We start from the raw sequence: 26,549 nt of genomic DNA, 5'->3' as shown, positions 1-26,549 counted from the left end.
GACATATATGCAGCAGGGTTAGCCTTGATGGTTTATTTCAAGTTCTGAGAATTAGAACTTGCTCCATTTACAGGGCTAAATTACATGAAAATGGGGCAAAATAAAGAAAATATATTCTAAAGTTGTTTCATTACACATAACTAAATATTTTATATAAAACACAAATTGTTTACTGTCCCTTTTAAAGATGCCAGTAAATGTTTCTGACCTCTCTGACAATCAAGGAGTTAATAGCACACACGCTAACTGAGAAATAATACAGTTGTGATTGTAACCAGTCTGAAGGAAACAAAGGGCTCTGGGCCCCTGAAATGAAACGTATGATAACAAGCTGCAGTACCCCTAGGGATGAGCACGCAAGCAGTAATAGTTGTGTAAACAATTTATTTCCCAAAATCTGACATTGTTTTCATCATAAACAGAACTTTTGTTTACCCCAAGGCCTTGTCAGAGGGCTCAGTTCTCTATGATTCTTTTTCTCCGATTGCCTTGTGTAGGACTGAGTACGTTTAGTGAGAGCCGGGGTGGGCGTGTAGCGGCAGCTTATGCTGTTCCTGTCTTTCTCCAGTACAAGAATGTCCCATTTTCATTAAAGGGAAAGTCTACTCCAAAATTTCTATAGTTTAAAAAGATAGATAATCCCTTTATTACCCATTCCCCAGTTCTGCATAACCAACACTGTTATATTAATACACTTTTTTACATCTGTGATTACCTTGTATCTAAACCTGTACAGACTGCCCCCTTATTTTAGTTCTTTTGACAGACTTGCATTTTAGCCAATCAGTGCTGACTCATAAATATCTTCACGGGAGTGAGCACAATGTTATCTATGTACATGAACTAGCACTGTCTAGCTTTGAAAAACTGTCAAAATGCACTGAGATAAGAGGCGGCCTTCAAGGGCTTAGCAATTTGCATAAGAGCCCACCTAGGTTTAGCTTTAAACAATATAATTTTATTTATTTTGCTCCATATTCATGTAATTTTCAGACCTGAAAAAGTGCACTGCAGACTTTTCAAAGATAACCCTGCCACATAACTCCCTAATTGACTGTAACAGATAAGAACTGCAAAACAATGTACTTTAGACTAACAATGTAATCATGGCTAGCCTTGTTGTCTGCAAACTCAAATCCTAATTGGCTCCTCAAAATAAGGTGAGTGCAGTTTGATCAATGAAAAACAAATGCAGCAAACAAGACGTTGCTTTTTTTTAAAAATACAGCAGAAGTATCTTGTAATTACAAGGTGTTTACTGTCTCTTTAAAGGAATATGGAATCCAAAGTTAAACGTCCATGACACCTTTTCAGTTTACTTCTGTGACCATTTTTGCCTCTTTCTTTCTGTGTCTCCTTTGCTAAAACGTAGCTGCTTTTCATGAGAGGATGCTGTGGCCAGAAAACCAAGAGAGAGAGATGAGGGCACCAAACACCTAAACAATAATGCTAAGACAGTCCCGTATCACAAACACCTAAACAATAATGCTAAGACAGTCCCGTATCACAAACGCCTAAACAATAATGCTAAGACAGTCCCGTATCACAAACGCCTAAACAATAATGCTAAGACAGTCCCGTATCACAAACGCCTAAACAATAATGCTAAGACAGTCCCGTATCACAAACGCCTAAACAATAATGCTAAGACAGTCCCGTATCACAAACACCTAAACAATAATGCTAAGACAGTCCCGTATCACAAACGCCTAAACAATAATGCTAAGACAGTCCCGTATCACAAACGCCTAAACAATAATGCTAAGACAGTCCCGTATCACAAACGCCTAAACAATAATGCTAAGACAGTCCCGTATCACAAACGCCTAAACAATAATGCTAAGACAGTCCCGTATCACAAACGCCTAAACAATAATGCTAAGACAGTCCCGTATCACAAACACCTAAACAATAATGCTAAGACAGTCCCGTATCACAAACGCCTAAACAATAATGCTAAGACAGTCCCGTATCACAAACACCTAAACAATAATGCTAAGACAGTCCCGTATCACAAACACCTAAACAATAATGCTAAGACAGTCCCGTATCACAAACACCTAAACAATAATGCTAAGACAGTCCCGTATCACAAACACCTAAACAATAATGCTAAGACAGTCCCGTATCACAAACACCTAAACAATAATGCTAAGACAGTCCCGTATCACAAACACCTAAACAATAATGCTAAGACAGTCCCGTATCACAAACACCTAAACAATAATGCTAAGACAGTCCCGTATCACAAACACCTAAACAATAATGCTAAGACAGTCCCGTATCACAAACACCTAAACAATAATGCTAAGACAGTCCCGTATCACAAACACCTAAACAATAATGCTAAGACAGTCCCGTATCACAAACACCTAAACAATAATGCTAAGACAGTCCCGTATCACAAACACCTAAACAATAATGCTAAGACAGTCCCGTATCACAAACACCTAAACAATAATGCTAAGACAGTCCCGTATCACAAACACCTAAACAATAATGCTAAGACAGTCCCGTATCACAAACACCTAAACAATAATGCTAAGACAGTCCCGTATCACAAACACCTAAACAATAATGCTAAGACAGTCCCGTATCACAAACACCTAAACAATAATGCTAAGACAGTCCCGTATCACAAACACCTAAACAATAATGCTAAGACAGTCCCGTATCACAAACACCTAAACAATAATGCTAAGACAGTCCCGTATCACAAACACCACAGGTAAATTCCTATGGTGTACCCAGAGTGGTCAACACAGTCTCTTGGAGATCATCGGCATAATGTGAAGTGTGCTAGTGATACAGTCTCACCTCTACTCGGGAGCCCAGAGGATATCCTCAATGGAGAACCGTCCGTCTACTGTATTTCGTCGGCAAACTGCATCAACGACACTTGTCTCTTCAACCGCTGTTACCGTACCTCAGACGGATTTTTTCCAGAGGCGCTGTGTATGCACGCCCACCAGGGGGCGTGTCCAAGTTTCCACCAGAGGATCCTCCAACCGGATGGTTCAGACAGCAGTTGCGATCGATGTCACACCGGATTTCCACCAATCCACAAGCTGTTACTCAAAGCCGCACCTTCTCAGCACTTCTATTATCCAATTTGCTTAATTTTCTTATCCTTTGTTGAAGAAACAGTAATGCATATGGGTGAGCCATTAAAATGAAGAATAAATGTGCAGCCATCAATCAGCACTCCTCAGACTACCTAGGTATTTTCAGCAAAGGATACAAAAAGAATGAAACAGATAATAGAAGTAAATTGGAATGTTTAAAATGACTTGCTCTGTCTGAATCATGAGAGAAAAAATATGGGTTTCATTTTCCTTTTAATGGTCCTTTAATGTGAACTATTTCTGAATTATTAATTTCATGTCCCATTTCCCTACTCACACCCTGAGTGCTGGTGGCTGATATATTGGTTGGAAGTACAGTGCGGCAGGTTTGATGGGTCTATGGCTCTGTGTATGAAAAATTGAAAACTTGGGGATTGCAAACGTTTTTCTCAGTATTCTAATATTAATACTTGTGTACTCAGTAAATGGAATATAATACATACACTGCAGTCCAATGTGCAACTTTATAGATGAGGTATATGGTCAGTGCAGCCCTGTGACATTGTTACCCCTCCTCGCTGATTTCAGTGCTTCTGCAAATATCCCCCATTATCTGTCTTGTTTACCTTTTTCACGCTAGAGCTGTGCTTATTACATATATTAAACTATGTTTCTATACACAGTAGGCTTGTGCCTGGCTTGCAACCAACCCATATCTGATGAAAGCTGAAATCGGTTGAAGTTTGTTGCACAGAGATAGTTCAGTTATTCTGGCAAGCACACGCAGTCACTGCCGAAGGTGCCATCGGCTAAGCAACCCTTCCTAGAATGAGACTGCGCCCTGTAGCTGGCAGCATTGAATTTGCTCCTAAAAACAAGGGAATCCAAGATTAATTACCATTGCAAAATGAACTAACCCTTCTGATATGAGCTTGTCTGGGCAGCTCCTAGGCTATAACCTCATTTAATTCACCGTTTGAACTAATGTCAGCACTTTATGTCTTAGAGCTACAAAAATAAATCTGAATAAGCCCCACTTGATGCCGGAGTTTTGCATGGAACCTATTTCTAAAGCTTTGAAGCACATTTTAGTAGAAGGTAAAGTATTCTATGCTTTATTAGTCACACTTTGTAAACTGTCCCTTAGAGCAGAAGATATATGTAGCTCTGGGATTTATTTATGTGTTTAAGGATGCCCTCTATATTGTGTGCAAGCTGAGCTTATATTAGGTGTCTCATCAAAGATAAGGAAATATATGTGCCGACGACCTGACTTGATCTGGGCAGCTATCATGGTTAAAAGGACATTTTCTTGGGGATTTAAAATGTATGTTTCACTATGCACGTGGGTCATGTTACAATCCACCAATAGAGCTGTGGGTGTTTTCTTTGCCTGTTAGCCAATAAGCTTCTATCTCTGACTAGTAATGCACAAGCATATTCTTTGTTAGTTTCATAATGAAACTAAACAGCTTTAACATAGAGACCTAAAACTTCAAGGAGAAAATTCCTTAATGCATTAGGGCAATTTATGATTGCACTGCTGTTTCTAAATAACTTAGCTTAACTCCTGCAAAGTGGTTAAACACATAGGTAAAGGGACATGAAACCCAAAATTTCTTGATTCAGATAGAGAATACAATTTTTAAACAACTTTCGAATTTACTTGTATTTAATTTGCTTCCTTCTCTTGTTATCCTTTGCTTAAAGTTTCATTTAGGAAAGCTCAGGAGCAGCAAAGAACCTGGGTTCTAGCTGCTGATTGGTGGCTGCATATATATACCGATTGTCATTGTCTCACCCATGTGTTCAGTTAGAAACCAGTAGTGCATTGCTGCTCATTTAACAAATTATAACAAGAAAATTTGATAATAGTAGTAAAGTAGATAGTTGCATGCTCTATCTGAATCGTGAAAGAATAATGTGGGTTTCATATTGCTTTAAATTTTAGCCAGAGCAGCAATGAATGCACTACTGAGAGCTAGCTAAGCCGCGGGTTGACAAATCTGTTTTTAAAGAATATTTAGGAGCCAGACAGTGGGATGTGTTGAGCCCTGATCTAAGCACAACTGATGGGCCAATTAGAAGAGGTATACTGTATGTACAGCCACCAGTCACCAGCTAGCTCCCAATTGTGCGATGGACCTCTTGAGCCTACCTAGGTATGCTTTTTTTAAACAAAGGATATCAAGAGAAAAACCAACTTGAAAAGTGTGTTTAAATTGTATGCTGTGTCTGAAACTATGAAAGTTTAGTTTTGATTTCATGTCACCTTTAAAGGGATATGAAACCCAAAATAATTCTTTAATGATTCAGGAAGAGAACACAATTTTAAACAAGTTTGCAGTTTAGTTGTAGTATTTATTTGCTTTATTCCCTTGGTATCCTTTGTTGAAGAAGCGGCAATGCTTTACTGGTAGCTATTTTGGGTTTTGTATCCCTTTAATGTGTTATGTGTCTTGCAAGTCTGTAAGCCAGTGATTTTCAACCTTTTTTTTTGCCGTGGCACACTTTTTTACATTAAAAAAAATCCTGTGGCACACCACCATCCCAAAATTTAAAAAAAAATCACACATTGTAGCCTAATATAGCATGTGTGTGTATGTATGTGTGTGTGTATGTGTATATATATATATATATATATATATATATATATATATATATATATATATATATATATATATATATATATATATATATATATATACACATACATACATACACACTGTATGTATTGTGCTGTGATGCCATGCCTCCTACACACTATACGTGACATATTGACATTCATTCACAAACAATCATAATGAATGTCAATATATCATGGTTGTAAATGATGTCTGCCTGATGAGCCTGTCATATACCTCCCAATATTTCAAAATTTAAAAGAGGGACACCCCCGCACTGGGAGTAAAAAATCTGTCACACTGTTGTCAGTTTGCCGCGGCACACCTGAGGATCTCTCACGGCTCACTGGTTGAAAAACACTGCTGTAAGCAACAAGCCACAGTATCTCGGCTTCTGACATTAGCTTTTTCTGATGTCTCACGGCCAAGCTGTTTTATATTTCCTCTCTGCACTAGGATTACTTCTTGTTTTCTGGTAGATTGAATCTTTTTCTCATTTTCCTTCCTTACATTTATCTTTAAATACAGAAATGTAACAGAGTTCATAAGGTTATCACCCTACAAGGGTGTGTTAGAAAAGAGAGAATCGTGAAACGAATCCCTCCACGTGCTTGTGTTTGTTTTACATACAGAACTTATAGCAAGACGGGGAATTATCTTACTGTAAATATGATGAGATTGTGTGTGCACGTACTGTTAATCTTTATTCTCTTTTTCCATGGAAAGTCACTCAATATGGATTTTTTGGAAGGCCATATCATTTTGAGTACTGAATAATTAGAGATATTAAAGTGCAAAAAGAAAATACTGAGTGTTAGAACATTTACTAATGCTCGCATAGTGCTATGTGCTTAAGTCCAACGTAATAATGCACTACTGGGAGCTAGCTGAACATATCTGGTGAGCCAATGACTAGTGGCATATATTTACAGTCATCAGCTAGCTCTCAATAATGCATTGCTCTCCCTGAGCCTACCTAGGTATGCTTTTTAAAGGGATACTAAACCCAATTTCTCTTGCAAGGTGTATCCAGTCCACGGATTCATCCTTACTTGTGGGATATTCTCATTCCCTACAGGAAGTGGCAAAGAGAGCACACAGCAGAGCTGTCCATATAGCTCCACCTCTAGCTCCGCCCCCCCCCCCAGTCATTCTCTTTGCCGCTCTAACAGATAGGGCATCTCCACGGGAGGGTAAAGTGAATGTGGTGTTAGATTTGTAGTTTTATATCTTCAATCAAAAGTTTGTTATTTTTAAATAGTACCGGTTTGTGCTATTTACTCTCTGGCAGAAATGTGATGAAGAATTCTGCTGAGAGGAAAATGATTTTAGCATGTTGTAACTAAAATCCATTGCTGTTCCCACACAGGACTGAGGAGTACCAGAAAACTTCAGTTAGGGGGAACAGTTTGCAGGCTTAACTGCTTTGAGGTATGTTTCAGTCATATTTTTTCTAGTCAAGACAAGATAATGCTAGAAGACTGACAAGAATCCCCATGTGGGAAGGGTAAGCCATGTTCTGAGATTTCGTATAGAACTAGAGGCTTATTTAAGAGGGCTCAATAGACTGGTTATCATTTTTGCAGGGCAATCGATTATTTTAATTAACAAAATACTCATTATTGACACTTTTAAAGCACTTTTGGTGTGTTTATTTGGGGTTTTATTCCACATGGCATTATTTTTAGTCACCTAAATTGGGTTCTGAAGGCCCCACAGCTCCGGAGTGGGAGGGGCCTTATTTTGCGCCTCAGTTGCGCAGTTTATTCTGACAGATTTCTTTGCATGCGGCTTCACATGGGCCCAGAGACTACTTGAGGACTTCAAGAGTCTTGCTTTTCTCAAATCCAATCCATAAGGGAAGGTAGGGCCACAGCAGGCTGCTGTGGCAAGGTGCTGTAGTTTTATTAACCGGTTGTTTGCTTTAGGCGGCTCCGGTTTGTGTATTAAAGGGTTAATCAGGCTGAAACTTTCTGTGCAATCATATCGAAGCTTTAGACACATACTGTGAAAATTTCAAGAGATTTGGTTCATTTTTCACCGTTTTGTAAAATTGTGTGCGCTTTTTATTTCTTAAAGGCACAGTACCGTTTATTTCAAAATAATCAGGTGGGCGGAGGATCACTCTTGCCATCTATCTGCAATTCACATCCCAGGAGTAGACAACTGGGAAGCGGATTTCCTAAGTCGTCAGACTTTTCACCCGGGGGAGTGGGAACTTCACCAGGAGGTTTTTGCTCAGCTGACCCAGCTATGGGGCATTCCAGAATTGGATCTGATGGCGTCCCGTCAGAACACCAAACTTCCTCTTTACGGATCCAGGTCCAGGGACCCCGAGGCGGCATTGATAGATGCCCTAGTAGCGCCTTGGTCCTTCAGTCTAGCTTATGTCTTTCCACCGTTTCCCCTTCTCCCTCGGCTGATAGCCAGAATCAAACAGGAGAAGGCTTCGGTAATTCTGATAGCGCCTGCGTGGCCACGCAGGACTTGGTATGCAGACCTAGTGGACATGTCATCTGTCCCACCATGGACACTGCCAACAAGGCAGGATCTTCTAATACAAGGTCCATTCAAGCATCCAAATCTAGTTTCTCTGCAGCTGACTGCTTGGAGATTGAACGCTTAATTCTATCCAAGCGTGGGTTCTCTGAATCAGTCATAGATACTCTGATCCAGGCTAGAAAGCCTGTCACCAGGAAAATTTACCATGAGATATGGCGGAAATATCTTTTTTTGGTGTGCATCCAAGGGTTACTCGTGGAGTAAAATTAGGATTCCAAGGATATTGTCTTTTCTCCAAGAAGGATTGGAGAAAGGTTTGTCAGCTAGTTCCTTAAAGGGACAGATATCTGCTCTGTCTATCCTTTTACACAAGCGTCTGGCAGAAGTACCAGACGTTCAAGCGTTGTACAGGCTTTAGTCAGAATCAAGCCTGTCTATAGACCTGTGGCTCCTCCATGGAGTCTAAATTTAGTTCATTCAGTTCTTCAAGGGGTTCCATTTGAACGTTTACATTCCATAGATATTAAGTTATTATCTTGGAAAGTTTTGTTTTTGGTAGCTATATCTTCTGCTCGAAGAGTTTCAGAATTGTCTGCTTTGCAGTGTAATTCACCCTATCTGGTGTTCCATGCAGATAAGGTTGTTTTGCGTACCAAACCTGGTTTTCTTCCTAAGGTTGTTTCTAATAAGAATATTAACCATGATATCATTGTTCCTTCCCTGTGTCCTAATCCAGCTTGTAAGAAGGAACGGCTTTTACACAATCTTGATGTGGTTCGTGCTTTGAAATTCTATTTACAAGCAACTAAAGATTTCAGACAAACATCATCCTTGTTTGTCGTTTATTCTGGTAAGAGGAGAGGTAAGAAAGCGACTGCTACCTCTCTTTCCTTCTTGCTGAAAAGCATCATCCGATTGGCTTATGAGACTGCTGGGCAGCAGCCTCCTGAACGAATTACAGCTCATTCCACTAGAGCTGTGGCTTCCACATGGGCCTTCAAGAATGAGGCTTCTGTTGAACAGATTTGTAAGGCAGCGACTTGGCCTTCACTGCATACTTTTGCCAAATTTTACAAATTCGATACTTTTGCTTCTTCGGAGGCTATTTTTGGGAGAAAGGTTTTGCAAGCAGTGGTGCCTCCGTTTAGGTTACCTGACTTGTTCCCTCCCTTCATCCGTGTCCTAAAGCTTTGGTATTGGTATCCCACAAGTAAGGATGAATCCGTGGACTGGATACATCTTGCAAGAGAAAACAGAATTTATGCTTACCTGATAAATTACTTTCTCTTGCAGTGTATCCAGTCCACGGCCCGCCCTGGCAATTAAGTCAGGTTAAATTTTTTTGTTTAAACCACTGCACCCTATGGTTTCTCCTTTTTCTCCTAACCGTCGGTCGAATGACTGGGGGGCGGAGCTAGAGGGGGAGCTATATGGACAGCTCTGCTGTGTGCTCTCTTTGCCACTTCCTGTAGGGAATGAGAATATCCCACAAGTAAGGATGAATCCGTGGACTGGATACACCGTAATAGAAAGTAATTTATCAGGTAAGCATAAATTCTGTTTTTTTTTTCTTTCATGATTCAGATAGAAGATGTCCTTTTAAGGCATCTTTTTGATTTACTCCTATCAATTCCTCTTTGTTTTCTTGCTATCTTTATTTGAAAAAGCAGGGATGAAAGCTTACAAACTGGTCCATTTTTGGTTCAGAACCTAGGTAGGGCTTGCTTATTGGTGGCTAAATGTATCCACCAATCAGCAAGCGCTATCCAGGATGCTGATTCAAAAATGGGCCGGCTCCTTAGCTTAGATTCCTGCTTTTTCAAATAAAGATAGCAAGAGTACAAAGGAAAATTTATAGTCGGAGTAAATCAGAAAGTTGCTTAAAATTGCATGCTCTATCTGAATCATGAAAGGAAAAATGAGTTTAGTGTCCCTTTTAAACAATGTATTCCCCAAGAACAAAGTAAATGTGAGAACAAGTAGATTGAAAGTCTCTTTTAAGGACACAAAAGTCAAAACCACATTTTCATGATTCAGATAGAAGATGCAATTTAATTTTAAACAACTTTCTAATTTTCTTCTATTATCAAATTTGCTTTGGTCTCTTGGTATTTTTTGTTGAAAAGCATATTTTGGTAGGGTGAGGAGCTGCAGTGTGTTACTAACTGCTGATTGGTGGCTGCACATATGTGCCACTTGTCATTGGCTCACTCATTGTGCTCATCTAGTTCCCGGTAGTGCTGCTCCTTCAACAGCGGATGCCAAGATAATGAAGCAAATTTGATAAAAGTAAGTTGAAAAATCATTAAATTGTATTCTCTATCTATCTGAATCGTGAGAAAAAGTTTCGGTTTTGTGTCCCTTTAAATTGCATGTTCTTACTCTTGACTTTTATATCCCTTTTATTAAATTGTTTATTTATGGAATCTTGTTGGTTGGAGAAAAACAAAACCTTTTAGGATTGGAGGACAAAGTTTTAAATGGATAATTCTGTTCTATTTTGTCTTGAGTGTTCCGTTCTCCTTGAATGTTGGCAACAGTTGGGTTTAGCCAAGAGCCAGTTAACACTTTCTCCGCCAGAGAGAGCAGTAGCAGCTTGTTTTATACCAATCCGCAGTCCTCTTTGGCAGCCAAGAGGTTAATATGTTGGGCTGCCCTTTCATTCCGCTATAAAAAGACCTCGCTCAGACGCAGCTCTCCCTGACATAAAGAGACTGTATATTCTTATTCCCGCTCTCCCAGGGCTTTGATGCTTTGTTGATTTCTGTTTTCTCATTGTTTTTTGGCAGCAGGACTTTACAGACAGTGTAGTACCCGTCCTTGTAGCAGAGGAACAAACACCACTTCCTGTTCTGTGCAAGCTCTTTACATCACACTAATACTATAGGAGTAACTGTGTGTAAGAATTAGATGCACACAACAACATATAAAACATATCATGTATGTGAGAGACACTGATTAAACATTCTACCTATTATCTTGCATGAAAAAAGGCTACGTAAGAGTAGAGCAGTTTGATTTGGTTTTGAAACGGTGCAGCTGGGCCTTAAGGACTGATTGATCATTGGCTGATAATCAGAACTTTACAAGCAGACATTTTTTGTAGTTTAATGCAGGATTTTTTTATAACACATATTTTAACAGAAGAAAAATACTGCAGCGCTAGTTGGACTACTGGATAGAGAGCTTAAAGGGTCATGAATCTTTCATGATTCAGATACAGAATACTGTATATTATCTAATTTGCTTCTTTCTCTATTTGGAAGGAGCAGCAATGCACTACTGGTTTCTAACTGAATACATGTATGCACCAATGACAATCTGTGTGTATATATATATATATATATATATATATATATATATATATATATATATATATATATGCAGCAACCAATCAGCAGCTAGAACCTAGGTTATTTGCTGCTCCTGAGCTTACCTAGATAACCCTTTCAGCAAAGGATAACAAGAGAAGGAAGCAAATTAACTAATAGAAGTAAATTGAAAAGTTGTTTACAATTGTTTTCTCTGTCTGAATCATGAAAGACAATTTTGGGGTTTCATGTCCCTTTAAGAGTAAAATTTAACCCCTTAATGACCGAGGACGTACGCCATACGTCCTCAGAAAAAAGGCAGTTAACGCTTGAGGACGTGTGGCGTACGTCCTCTGTTTGGAAAGCAGCTGGAAGCGATCCTCATCGCTTCCAGCTGCTTTCCGGTTATTGCAGGATGCCTCAATATCGAGGCATCCTGCAATAACAATTTGTACCCCTCCGGTGCAGAGAGAGCCACTCTGTGGCCCTCTCTACACCGGACATCGATGGCCGCAATCGTTGGTGGGTGGGAGCTGCAGTGGGAGGCGGGTGGGCGGCCATCGATGGTTTCTGATACACAGAGGGGGGCGGGAGAGTCAGGGGTGCGCACAGACACGCGCGCGTGCACGGGGGATCGGCGGGCGGGCGCGTGCACGGGAGGGAGCGGGTGGGAAGCGCTTACACTACAGAAATTATCATGTAGTAAGTGGGAGGAAGAGGGGGAATAAATGCCCCCAAAAAGTAATCTACGGATCTGGGAGGGGGTGGGGGTAGGGGTTGGTCGTGGGGAAGCTACACTACAGAAAAATTTAAAAAAATAAATAAAAAAAGAGAAAAAAATATTGTTAACTGGGTACTGGCAGACAGCTGCCAGTACCCAAGATGGCCCCCAATAAGGGGGGGGGTTAGAGAGCTGTTTTTGGGGGGGATCAGGGAGGTTGGGGGCTAAGGGGGGATCCTACAAAGTAGCATATGTAAATATGCTAAAGATGTATATATTTTTTTTTTTAAAAAAACTTTTATTTTAGTACTGGCAGACTTTCTGCCAGTGCTTAAGATGGCGGGGACAATTGTGGGGTGGGGGAGGGAAGGGAGCTGTTTGGGAGTTATCAGGGGGTCTGATGTGTCAGGTGGGAGGCTGATCTCTACACTAAAGCTAAAATTAACCCCACAAGCTCCCTACAAACTACCTAATTAACCCCTTGACTGCTAGCCATAATACATGTGTGATGCGCAGCAGCACTTTGCGGCCTTCTAATTACCAAAAAGCAACGCCAAAGTCATATATGTCTGCTATTTCTGAACAAAGGGGATCCCAGAGAAGCATTTACAACTATTTGTGCCATAATTGCACATGCTGTTTGTAAATAATTTCAGTGAGAAACCTAAAATTGTGAAAAATTTAGCGTTTTTTTTAATTTGATTGCATTTGGCGGTGAAATGGTGGCATGAAATATACCAAAATGGGCCTAGATCAATACTTGGGGTTGTCTACTACACTACATTGAAGCTAAAATTAACCCTAGAAGCTCCCTACATGCTCCCTAATTAACCCCTTCACTGCTGGGCATAATACATGTGTGGTGCGCAGTCGCATTTAGCAGCCTTCTAATTAGTAAAAAGCAAAACCAAAGCCATATATGTCTGCTATTTATGAACAAAGGGGATCCCAGAGAAGCATTTACAACCATGTATGCTATAATTGCATAAGTTTTTTGTAAATAATTTCAGTGAGAAACCTAAAGTTTGTGAAAAAAATTGTGAAAAAGTGAACTTTTTTTTTTTATTTGATCGCATTTGGCGGTGAAATGGTGGCATGAAATATGCCAAAATGGGCCTAGATCAATACTTTGGGATGTCTTCTAAAAAAAAATATATACATGTCAGGGGATATTCAGGGATTCCTGAAAGATATCAGTGTTCTAATGTAACTAGCGCTAATTTTGAAAAAAAGTGGTTTGGAAATAGCAAAGTGCTACTTGTATTTATGGCCCTATAACTTGCAAAAAAAGCAAAGAACATGTAAACATTGGGTATTTCTAAACTCAGGACAAAATTTAGAAACTATTTAGCATGGTTTTTGTTTGGTGGTTGTAGATGTATAACAGATTTTGGGGGTCAAAGTTAGAAAAAGTGTGTTTTTTTTCTATTTTTTCCTCATATTTTATAAAAAAAATTATAGTAAATTATAAGATATGAGGAAAATAATGGTATATTTTGAAAGTCCATTTAATGGCGAGAAAAACGGTATATAATATGTGTGGGTACATTAAATGGGCAAGGGGAAAATTACAGCTAAACACAAACACCGCAGAAATGTAAAAATAGCCTTGGTCCCAAACGGACAGAAAATGGAAAAGTGCTGTGGTCATTAAGGGGTTAAATATATAGAGTTAACTGACACAAAAGCACAACATAAATATAATTTGTTGTAATTGTTTGCTGCAACAAGATTTACAACTTAATGTCCCACTTCTATTGGAGGTAACACCAGGTACTCAATCAATAGCTCCATGCTGCTACATACAAAGATTAGATGTCTATATGTTACCAGTCTCCACCATACATGATTCAGCTTAGAGGATTGTTCAAACTGTAGTCCTAATTCGCCAGTGAATAGATTTTCTGTTTTTTTTTTTTTCTTTCAATCCGGGTGCCGCCATATTCAAAGAGCCACTTTGCTTATGCTCTCCCATTAAAGATATTTAAGTGAAAAGCAGAAAGAAGGCGCATCCCCACATCAAGGTAGTAAAAACATTTAATACAATAATAACGGTTGTAAAAACACTTACAAAAAGTGTATTTAATGATTTGCAGTAACAATAGACAAAGCCGCAGTCAGTGTATTCTGTCTCCCTGGTTCCTGTTTACGGATCACCTGGATTCAAACCGTATACAGCAATCCTTGTTGTCGCGACCTGACACCGCTTATGCTTCTCGTTGCCACTATGCTTTTCGTTTTCATTGTGGTAAAGAGAAGCATATGAAAGGATATTCTTGCAGCTGGCTTGAATACAATTAAAGGAAAAGTTAACTCTCACACTCCGCTATTCAGATTTAAAAAATAAACATAAAATTAGTGCGAGTTTAAGTCATCATTTTTCTAACATCATTAGTATTCAACCTAAAAATTACCTTTTACAACGCTCAGTTCTATCGCCGTAACTCTGCCTGGCTATAAAAAAAAAAAGTTGTTTTCGAATGAGGAATACATTCTAAAGCATTTTGATTGGTCCCCCACTGGCGTCCCAACAGACTAGATTTAACGCTTACAATGCTATATACGCATGCGTGTCTCATATGTTTTTCGGCCACAATATATGCGCATTATATGCACGTTCATGAGACATGCATGCACATTCTTGGCTTGTAATGTTGGATCTGGGCCATTTGAGTGTCGTACTTGGACAGTTCCTTGTCATTGTTGAAGGAGGGGATGACATTGCGAAGCTGGTCAAACGTGTGGTTCAGCCCGTGCATCCTCCTCTCCCGGACATTGGCAGCCAGTCTCCTCTGCTTCTGCACCCCATGGGGACCTTTACCGCTTGGTGCCAGCTGGCTGCACAGCTCGTCCTCCTTATCAACCAACTCGTCCTCATTGTCCTCTTCTGCCCCTAGCCCCGTCAGCTGGCAGATATCCCACACCTTGGTAGCTGGGTGCTGCTGCCGGTGCGCCCGCTTTACACGGACAGCCAAGCTCGAGGGTCTGTAGTTTCCTGCGGATAGTCTCTGCTGTGCAAGCCCATGTCAGAGTGCATCTCCTTGAGCGGGCACGAGTCACCTTGCAGCAGCTGGGATATGTATAGGTGCAGTTACCTCAGAGGCTCCCGGGACAGACACACACACTGGTCGCGAGCGCAGAGCTCCTCTCCGGTTGCTCCAGGCAAGGTGTCCCTCTAAAAAAAACGCATGCAGAGAGGTCCAGGGAGGCACGTCTCTTTTAAAAAGCGGCATGCAGGGAGCCAATGGCTATAACCTATGAGCAAAACGTGTTTGTGTGTCTCAATGTAAGTTATCATCTGTGTCTGTGTGCGTGTCAGTGTGAGCTGATAATTGCTATGATACACAATAATGAATCTGATTCATTCATTCAACGTGTATCATAGCAGCAATGTTTTCTGCGCATGCGCAATGGACTCCCCCTTAACAAGAACGCGCAGGAATGTACACGTAAGAGTGGGTGGGACCGGTCTTGTGTGTAAAGGAGATAAATCAGGAAATGATCGGGTTGGTGGATGGACCACGGAAAAAGGTATAAGATTTACCATATAAATAAACTACTAAATAATAATATATTAATTTTTTTTTTTTAAAGTTAGCGACTAGACTAATCTAATGGACATTAATGGATAGCTCTAAGTTTACTTTTACTTTAACTCTGCTGCTTGATTGTTGTATTTTTTTATTTTATAATCCGGGTCACTATTCCTTTTATTACTCTTTGTTCAACTGCACAAATCAAAGTCACATAAGGTTACAAAGTACACTGTAGGGGTTTTAAACCTAAATGTATATTTTTACTTGTACAGGTATACCCCGCTCATACAGCGGGTTAGGGACCGGAGCCCCGCTGTAAAGTGTAAACCGCCTTTAAAGTGAGTCAAGGCATTTTTCACTTGTTTTTCACTTGCCAGTATGTTTAAAAGCTTAAAAACATGTTTGAACTAACATATATAGGTGTGCAATAGTGCTAAGTTTAGTCTAACACAACACACACATGCCTCCTGCATCTCATATGCCTATACCATACTATAAAACATAACCTAATGTACTCTCCTGACTCGCTGTCAATGTTAAGTGTAGTGCTGAGAAACGACTTCCGGGTTTGCGCCGCCGCCGTATTAGCGGATCGCCATAAAGTGAATCGTCGTAAAGCGGGGTATACCTGTACATAAAAAAACTTACAAATAATATTCTGGCTAAGTATAAACACTACATTGTCTTGTACAAAGGCTGGTCTCTGCCTGGTAATGAGACGCAACCATGTGTTCAGACACTATTATTATTATTATTATTATTTTAATAATTCAAAAAATATAATAGCACATATCAAGCAATCTCTGTGCAGCATGTGTTCTGAATTACACACTGTTTGTCTTAGGTTCAGAAAAGCTACAGTTTTTAGATTTTAAATTACATGAAAAAAAGGCAAATACATAATGAACGTACTGTACGTTGCAGTTTTTCCACCTGAAAATAAGTGAACATTTTGTGGGGTATTACATTTGATTTTAATACTAACCTGGTGTGTGAATAAGAAAATACACAATTCACTAAAGTGATACAGACTATATAATGGGCCAACCATAAAGTTCTAAAAAAATAAAAGCCCTAGATAGCTGCATCTTGGCACCAGGCTATAGATTAGACATTGTTGATTTAAAAATAATATTTTTTCCCAAAATGCTGAGCTGGTTGTTTTAAGCTTTCTCTATATTTATCCCCTTTTTCCAAAGATATTAACATGATATATATAATATTTATAGACAATTTATGCTGTGTCTGCTTCTGCGTGCAGTATTTAAAGACCCATTGCTTTTGGGTCGGCAGCACATTTTTATCTTGGCCCTCCCTGGTAATACTTACCACTGAGAACCCTCTCCCTCTCCATGTTTTCCTGACTTATGATTTTAGTAATCAATACATCTTAAAGGGACAGTCTCATAAAAATTAAACTTTTATGATTCAGATAGGGCATGCAATTTTAAACAACTTTCCAATTTACTCTTTGTTCTTTTGGTATTCTTAGTTGAAAGGTAAACCTAGGTAGGCTCATATAGCTAATTTATAAGCCTCTGAATGCATTTGACAGAGATAGAGGGCATTAGTTCATGTGTGCCATAAAAGATACCATTGTGCTCACACCGGTGGAGTTATTTATGAGTCAGCACTGATTGGCTAAATTGCAAGTCTGTCAAAAGAACTGAAATAAGAGGTCAGTCTGCAGAGGCTTAGATACAAGGTAATCACAGATGTAAAAAGTATATTCATATAACTGTTAGTTTTACAAAACTGGGGAATTGGGTAATAAAGGGGTTACAATGTCCCTTTAACCCTCTGTGTACTAGAGAGTTTTACATATATAGCGACCCTATGTGACAGGCAAGAGTTTAAATGTCACTGTGCTGTAGTATAGGCTACAAAGAGAATTACTGCCAAGAGGAGTATTCTTCCCTTTTTTTTAATCTCTAAATAATAACATTGATGGTAGCACCTGAAAGATTCCAGGAATTATGTAGAGTGTTTCGTTTGGATTCCACTGCAGGGTGTGAGACAGAATGTAAGGTCAGGGGGATAAGTGTCCTGAAAACATACAGTAGGCCGCAGAGTTCCAGAAATTCTAACAAAACACGTTCCCTTGTGTAAGGTGACGCTGTGATGTCTGCATATACAGCTTACCCATCATGCAACTTTATTAAAGGGCAGTATACACCAATTTTCATATAACTGCCTGTAATAGACACTACTATAAAGCATAAGATGCACAGATACTGATATAAAAATCCAGTATAAAACTGTTTAAAAACTTAATTAGAAGCTTCCAGTTTAGCTCTGTTTAAAAGGCAGCTGGAAAGCCCACTGCAAGTGGGAAATAAGACACTCCCCCCCTTCCTCTGCATATGGAAAGACCCTTTACACAAACAGGAGCCAGCTGGAGTAGGTAGCTGACGGTATTCTCATAAAACTTTAGGGCATGGTTAGGAGTCTGATCAGAGCAATGATGTTTAAAAATAAGCAAAACTATACCTTTAAAAAAAAAACTTTATTGGCTATATAAATAGATCATCTACAAAACATTTATGCAAAGAAAAAGAGTGTATAATGTCCCTTTAAGCACTTTCCGATTGTAATATCAAATGTTTAATTAGAAGCAGTAAACAAAACTTTGCAATATACTTTCATTACTCATTTTGTTCCATTTTCCTGTAATTGAATTGGAAACACTGCAGGCTTTGGAATTCCCACTGTCTGCTATATTCTCCACTGTCACTTGTTGCACTCTAGTGACCCATTTATAACTGTCCCTGGAGAAAACCTAGGTTACCACATGGCGACTCTAATAGCTTGATGGACACTACAACTTTACGGTTATTTTTTACATCTAACATAATTTTATAAAATACATATGTATAATATTTTTTCAAGCTAATTGTTCCTTGGCATTCTTCAATCTTTCTAGTATTTATTTGTTTGTAATGTTCCTTCTAATTTCATTCCCACAAAATATTAATTTATGTAGCTAAATATAAAAAACTTTGCAATGCAATTTTATCTTATTTTGCCTGCTTTTTCTGTAATTTGACACTGAAACTTGTAATGTTTTAACTTCTCCAGAGAGGCTGATTTGTATTCTGTGGAATGAAGAACACAATATTCCTGCATGCTGCACAGTGATAGGTCACCCCCTGAAAATATGTATCCCCTAAACTAATTTGTTACACCATTTTATCAGTGAAACACTGCAGCCGTATTGTTGCTATGCACATAGTGTGTCTGCAGAAGTTATCCTTGGAACTTTTGTCAATGCAACTGGTGGCTTCTGCTTGTTATCGTAGACACCAGAGAGAGCTGTGCAACAATACATTGCAACTCAGTCTGGTATAGAAGAGGTTAACCGTACCAATTTCTAGCCTCAGTGCTAAGAATAACCCATAACCTTAATCTATATTGAACTCACTGCCACAACTGTTTTGCACCAGAATAACTTGAGCGATAAGATCTCTGGTCACAATGCTGCTGGAGACCAACTTTCCAAAGCTTCTCAATTGCCATTAGTACCTTGAGCCGACAATCCTGTAAATGTTTTTAAGAGTATTAAATTCAAGTATTAAATATATAATAATTGGCCATGGTTAAAGATGTTTTTGTTAAAGGGACACTGAACCCAAATTTTTTATTTTGTAATTCAGAAAGAGCATGCAATTTTAAGCAACTTTCTAATTTACTCCTATTATCAATTTTTCTTAGTTCTCTTGCTATCATTATTTGAAAAAGAAGGCATCTAAGCTTTTTTGTTTCAGTACTCTGGACAGCACTTTTTTATTGGTGGATGAATTTATCCACCAATCAGCAATGACAACCCAGGTTGTTCACCAAAAATGGGCCGGCATCTAAACTTACATTCTTGCATTTCAAATAAAGATACCAAGAGAATGAAGAAAATTTGATAATAGGAGTAAATTAGAAAGTTGCTTAAAATGTCGTGCTCTATCTGAATCACGAAAGAAAAATTTTGGGTACAGTGTCCCTTTAAGTTTTATGTGCGTTTTACTGTCACTCTTCAGATTAACATGTAATATGTATTGATTGGGGAAACCTGTTGGGGATGGTCAGGAGAAACCATTCTTTACAGACTTTAAACCTTGCATTTCCTGAGCCTTATAGCGAACTGTATAATAATCTGTAGTGCAATAAAATGTTTCCTGTACCCTAATCCGTGCACAATTTCAGCACTCACTTGGCATTAAGATGGATGAATGGCGTCATTTTGCAGTGATTGTCATGTACAATAGGATTTCGTTATAGATTAGATCTTCACCCATGATGTTCCAGCCTTGTGGTCAACAATACTTTTGCCAACAAAATGTGGAAAGATTACCTCTTAGCATATATACAGTATATATATATATATATATATATATATATATATATATATATATATATATATATATATATATATATATATATATATCTATCCTTATGTCAGAGGAGAGGTCTTGTAAGTCTTGTAGTTCTGGATGGCTTCTAAATTTGAAATACATTTTCAACCCCTGACCTAGAAGCAGTCACACCAGTAAGTTTGTTTTTATATGTCCTCAAGTCATGTGATAACATGCCGCTAAGTGGAACTGAGGTCATTTAGGGGTATTTTTGGTTCTTGGAGAGTCCATCAGTATTTGTTACACGAGGAGTGATGTTTGGAATAGCTGGATAAAAATAATTTCACTGGAATGTGGACGTTATTTGTGGACAGAGTTGTGGAAATACAACACTTGTGTTTTTCTTTTGAGATGTGGGTGGAGATCATTAATCCTTCTAGCCCTCCAATACTCGCCAAATGTCCAATTGGTACAGTGTGCCGGCAGTTCTGACAGGTAAGTCAGGCTCATTTCTAAACGTCTAGAGCTGACTATTTTTTTTACCCTTTTCCAGGATATTTTTGTCTTATTTGAATCTCTCTTGATGTAATAATTACAAAATTCTACATTTCTTTTACTATTATTTTTGTACTTTATTGATATCATACAAAACATACATTGGCCTGTGGTTATAGTAAAATGAATAACAATAAATACAGAGTTTAGTAACAATTGGTGCCTTGGGGCTGTTTGAAAGCTTTATACCTTGCAGAAAGCCTCAGCTTACAGGTGTTATTGGGTAAGCAATTCACCTTCTCTGAACTTGATATATTGAATTTTGCACAGACTTGGTTTAAATTTATTCCTGAGGAACTTGCAATCACATTTTTAAGCTTCATTGAACATGGAAAGTGACAAGTCACAAGGATTCATGTACTCGGACCAGTCGGACCTGTTTTTGAGGCTATACAGTTACTGTAGAACCGATTGCGCTTACAAAGTCAGGATGTAACACCTTCACTGCCAGAGACGGTTGCAACCTATTGCTTTTCTGGCGCCCAAGGGGCTAAGAAGCTGCATTATGTGAACCGAGATAATACCCATATTACTTAATATATGTTAAGAGAATCATTGTTTTCTATTAACATTTCAAAACGAGGATTAATCAATTCTGTTGCCAGTTCTGATTGTGGCTGAAGGGAATGGCCCTACAGCAGACGAAAGGTTAATGTTGATCAAGGAAGGAAGGAAGTAAACAGACATTTGATTTTTCTCTCTCTGCTGTTGGTAAGCAAGTCAAGTTTTCCACATTATACAAATAAAAGCCAGATGTCTATGCGCAGGACCGTCCTGTCGGAGACTAACAACAGAGGGACTTCAGCAGACAGCTGGTCTATATGATTTGTATTATTATTCATTGTTATTGTTATTATAGTGAGTTTATAAAGGGGCTAGGTCAGATTGTGTTTCAGAGATGATAACCAACAATTATACAACAAAAGAGAGAGCGAGTACCTTGGGGCTGTTGCACAAGTGTTGCATTTTAATACAGTTTGAGATGTATTAGCATTAAATGCTTTCTTTATTTGCAAGGGTTCAACTATACAGTACTTTTTATGAACATTAATGTGCCCTTCCTCCAATACTTCTAAATTGTTTTACTTTTAACTCCAGCTAATGCTTTCAAAGGAGCTGTAGCAGGATTATACTACCTTTTTAATGTAAAGGCTTAGACATCGATGCACATTTGAACCTAATTAAGACATTATAATAACTATTATACATGCAATCAAAACTGTTTGTGTTTTTTTTTAAAAGCGAAACTTTTATATACCTTACTTTTTATGTTTAAATTGTCATGAAACGAGTGGTAATGATCTCCTATAAAAGGAGGCATAATTTAATTAAATCATCCAGCTTCCAGCCCCCAACCAATGGCAGTGTATGTGACCATTAATTTTAATATTAATTTATGTCCACATCGCATGCCCACTTGCTTTTTATGGTATTCACATGCGCACTACTGATGAAACCGCACAGTGGCCATATTTGTTTTTCTTATTCATCACGTACTCATTGGCTCATACGTCATTAAAGCGCCGCTAATCTTTTTGGTCTTGGGGTACTTATATACTTACCTTGACCGTTCTTGCAACACTTTCTTCCGCTGCTGCTCTTTACTCTGCAATGCCCCCAGTCCCCGAGATTTCAGTGCTCTGGTGCACCACCCCCTCTGACGTGGACGTCATGGTTAACGTCTCCACCTGGCATTCAGCCCTTGGAGGAGGGAGGGATTCTGCACATGGGTTGGCAATAAAATTGTTTTAATGTGTTTCTGGGCAACCATGATGTTTCTACCTCGGTATATAAAGTTTCGAACAAGCTAAAAAATGTTTTGGGTTTCCTATCCCTTTAATATCAGGGTCACAGAAACTTACATTTATGAATAGGTGGGAAGAAGATAGGCTGTTCTCTAAAGATGTGATTGAATGGGCCGATATAATTCAAAGGAGTATGACATTTATATGATTTTCATATTTGTTATTGTGTTAATTATATGTTGGTTGGTGGGACGATGGATCAATCATTATTTGTCTGTAGTGGCAGATTGTTTTTTTTTTTATCTCTATTTGAGAAGGTGATAGGTTGGTTGTATCAGTGTATGAGCAGAGGTAAGCTGGTGGTTGTACAATAGGTAGGATAGGTGTGTAATAAGGTGATAGGTTGGTTGTATCAGTGTTTCTAGAGGAGAATTGGTGGTTGTGCAATTAGTAGGATAGGTGTGTGAGGATGTGATAGGTTGGTTGTATCATTGTGTGAGTAGCAGTGAGCTGATGGTTGTGCAATTGGTAGGATAGGTGTGTAAGAAGGTGATAGGTTGGTTGTATCAGTGTTTCTAGAGGAGAATTGGTGGTTGTGCAATTAGTAGGATAGGTGTGTGAGGATGTGATAGGTTGGTTGTATCATTGTGTGAGTAGCAGTGAGCTGATGGTTGTGCAATTGGTAGGATAGGTGTGTAAGAAGGTGATAGGTTGGTTGTATCAGTGTTTCTAGAGGAGAATTGGTTGTTGTGCAATTAGTAGGATAGGTGTGTGAGGAGGTGAAGTGATAGGTTGGGTTGTATCATTGTGTGAGTAGCAGTGAGCTGATGGTTGTGCAATTGGTAGGATTGGTGTGTAAGAAGGTGATAGGTTGTTTGTATCAGTGTGTGAGTAGAGGTGAGCTGATGGTTGTGCAATTGGTAGGATAGGTGTGTAAGAAGGTGATAGGTTGGTTGTATCAGTGTTTCTAGGGGAGAATTGGTTGTTGTGCAATTGGAAGGATAGGTGTGTGAGGAGGTGATAGGTTGTTTGTATCAGTGTGTGAGTAGAGGTGAGTTGGTTGTTGTAAAGTTGCACCGCTGTATGTTTATAGGAAGGTTTGAGAGTTCTGGGCACATGACAACAGGTAGATTAATTCTCCAGAAGTCTGTAAAATAACGTAAATCTATATACTCTTTTAAGATCGGAGACAGCTGAGGTTCTGCACAGATGCGGCTGTCTTTTGATGCTTGTGTTAATGACCTCTGTTTCTGTTAATGGAACCTCTAAGTGCCTGACAGTATTTATGGAATTTGATTTGTATTCCATTCACTGCCATAACTCCTGACCCTGAAAACCCTTTTTATGGAGCATAACATTTCAAGGTTAATAAAGCCATAACAAGGAAGCACTTGGTCATATAACATTTGCAGATTTTAAACAAAAAAAAAAAAAATCAAAATGATGCACAATTTTTAAATTATTCAATTAGTTGCAACTATATATGTGTGTGTATGTATGTATATATATATATATATATATATATATATATATATATATATATATATATATATATATATATATATATATATATATATATAATGTGTCTGTGTGTGTGTGTGTGTATGTATGTATGTATATAACATTGAGAAACATGCACAGTAAGATTCTGTAGTGTACTGTTAAATAAAGGGACTTTATACTATCTATGTAACCACAGCACAGGTAGCACTAGCTAATTTTATTTTAACTTTTTTGTGGTTTGTATTTTTATGCTCCAAGAGTGTATTGGAGATTGAGAAACATGTACAGTAAGATTTTTTTTTTTCCACCCATATCGCCCAGCCCTAACATATGTGTGTATATATGTATATATCCCCAAAAGCTAAATATCCGTTTCTTCCCTGTTTTGTGTTTAACCCTATATCCATTTTAATCAGCTAAATCAGGGGTTGTCAAATGTATACACAGCTCAGGAGCCAGCCAGAATACTGATGAGTCAGATTTATATTTCTAGGAGCCAAGGAAGGATTTTATAGAGAGGGACGTATAAGCTGAAATGTTAGCAAGAAGTCAAATTTTATGATGTGTGGCCCCTGGGATTTGCCCAGCCTTGGTCTAAATAATTTTCTCTCTGCGTGATCACAATAGCAGCATCTGGAAATAATCAAACTCACAATTTAATTTCCTCGTCATATGACCGACATACTGATCCCATCCTGGCACGTATAAAGCGCAGGGCATTGTTTTCCGTCTCAGTACTGTACATTAGGCCATGTCAGCAGGAACGTCCTATGCTCGTGTATCTTGTTTTACACAGAACTTGCTCAGTATCCTTTCAATTATTATAGTCTAATCTCACCCTCAATACTGCTTTAGCCACAGCCAGTGTCAGAGCGGCACACATAGTAATCTCCATTCTTTATGGCACAGGTTAAGAAAAAAGAATGCACTACTTTACGCCAGGTCTCGACAAACCCAGGAGCAAGAGAGCCACTGGCTCCTAACTTTTGGGATTATTCTCCTTTTATCTATTTACAAATACCACAAACTGCCTCCTAAAAGTATGCCTGGCTCCAAAATATTCATACTGGCTCCAAATTTTAAACAGAGTTGTTGACAGCTGCTTTAATTGACATGAAACACTATGAGAGTGTGATATAAAATGTTTAACTTTTTGTAGTAGTGTTGCAGTATACAATCATATTCTTACCTTTGTCTTGTATTTTAAAGGTGTATGAAAAAGTGCTCCTTTAGTTAAAACCAACATTAAATTAAAAAGCAGAAAAACAGATTGTGTTAAAGAAAACGGCAAACAACGTACTCATTTTATTGCAAAATAAGCTTTTGAAAATTCTCATGGTAGCCACTGCCTTCGGGGGAGATAAGAGAGCTACCATTATATAATTTAGGTTCTACTGTCACATGATTTTGCAGCAAATGCCTTCTACTGAGCATGGGCAAGAAACTGACAGAGCTAGTGCACAAGTCTCCTAGCAATCACTTCAAAGGGAAAATCTACTCCTGAGCCTTCCTACAGACACCACAGCCCCATTGTGGGGCTGTGATAGGAAGTAATGGACCCTGCACAAATAAAGTTAAAAGAAATAAATAAAATGTAAAATCCTTTTTAAAATACACATACACATTGCAATGTTTTCTATTGAAAGGTCAGGATACCCAAATGTTGAAGCACATGAAATTGATGCAGCATAGCTGTAGAAAGCTGACTAGAGAATATCACCTGACCATCTATGTAAAAAAAGATATTTTATCTCGATCTTCCTAAGTATTCACAGCCCACTGTAAAGAGACTATAAAGGAATAGTATAGTCAAAATTAAACTTTCATGATTCAGATTCAATTTTAAGCAACTTTCTAACTTACTCTTATTATCAATTTTTATTTGTTCTCTTGGTATCTTTATTTGAATGTAAGGTTAGCAGCCAGCCCATTTTTGGTTCATCACATTGGTAGCACTTTCTGATTGGTGTCTAAATGTAGCCACCAATCAGCAAGCGGTACCCAGGTGCTGAACTAAAAATGGGCTGGCTCCTAACCTTACATTTAATTAAAGATACCAAGAGAACGTAGACAAATTGATAATAGGAGTAAATTAGATAGTTGCTTTAAATTGCATGCTCTGTCTGAATCATGAAAGTTTAATTTTGATTAGACTATTCCTTTAAGTAACCAGTCAGAATGCTAGTCCTAGGACTTGCAAGGGCGTATGCATCTGTCATGTGCAGGCACAGTCATGTTATTTTCCTATTCAGTTTCAGTAAGTTCTGTGAAATCTCATGAGATAACGGCAAAGCATTTAGAGAATACAAATTTTACTTTTATTATTTCGTTTTCTTCCTTCTCTTGTTATCCTTTGCAGAAAGGTTTATCTAGGTAAGCTCAGGAGCAGCAAAGAACCTAGGTTCTAGCTACTGATTAGTGGCTACATATATGTACCGATTGTCATTGGCTCACCCATGTGTTCAGTCAACAACCAGTAGTGCATTGCTGCTCATTCAACAAATGATACCAAGAGAACAAAGAAAAATTGATAATAGGAGTACATTAGAAAGTTGCTTACAATTGCTGTTCTATCTGAATCATGAAAGAACAAAATTGGGTTTCATGTCCCTTTAAATGGGCGTGTCTTCCAAAAAATAGGCGA

At 38.6% G+C, this 26,549-nt stretch overlaps 1 protein-coding gene and 1 pseudogene across 7 annotated transcripts in view; one reads left to right on the top strand and one right to left on the bottom strand.

Moving 5' to 3' along the window:
- The window catches only part of ADD3 (adducin 3), a 248,812-nt gene that overhangs the window by 27,897 nt on the left and 194,366 nt on the right, over positions 1 to 26,549 (top strand). The window contains exon 1 of one of the 7 annotated variants that reach the window (XM_053692760.1): positions 20,507 to 20,597. The exons of 4 other annotated variants lie outside the window; for them this stretch is intronic. The gene's annotated coding sequence lies outside the window, so the exon portion shown is untranslated. Of the gene's footprint in view, positions 1 to 20,506; positions 20,598 to 20,934; positions 21,369 to 26,549 lie in introns of those variants that run through there. 2 more of the 7 variants (XM_053692766.1, XM_053692761.1) reach the window with 2 other exon arrangements.
- On the bottom strand, positions 14,842 to 15,302 carry LOC128640526 (transcription factor Atoh1-like; annotated as a pseudogene).

This window comes from Bombina bombina, chromosome 9 (assembly GCF_027579735.1).
Source record: "Bombina bombina isolate aBomBom1 chromosome 9, aBomBom1.pri, whole genome shotgun sequence".
In the NCBI taxonomy this organism is placed as follows: Eukaryota; Metazoa; Chordata; class Amphibia; order Anura; family Bombinatoridae; genus Bombina; species Bombina bombina.
Note: the sequence above shows the minus strand (reverse complement) of the source record. Positions and strands in the feature narration are given on the sequence as shown.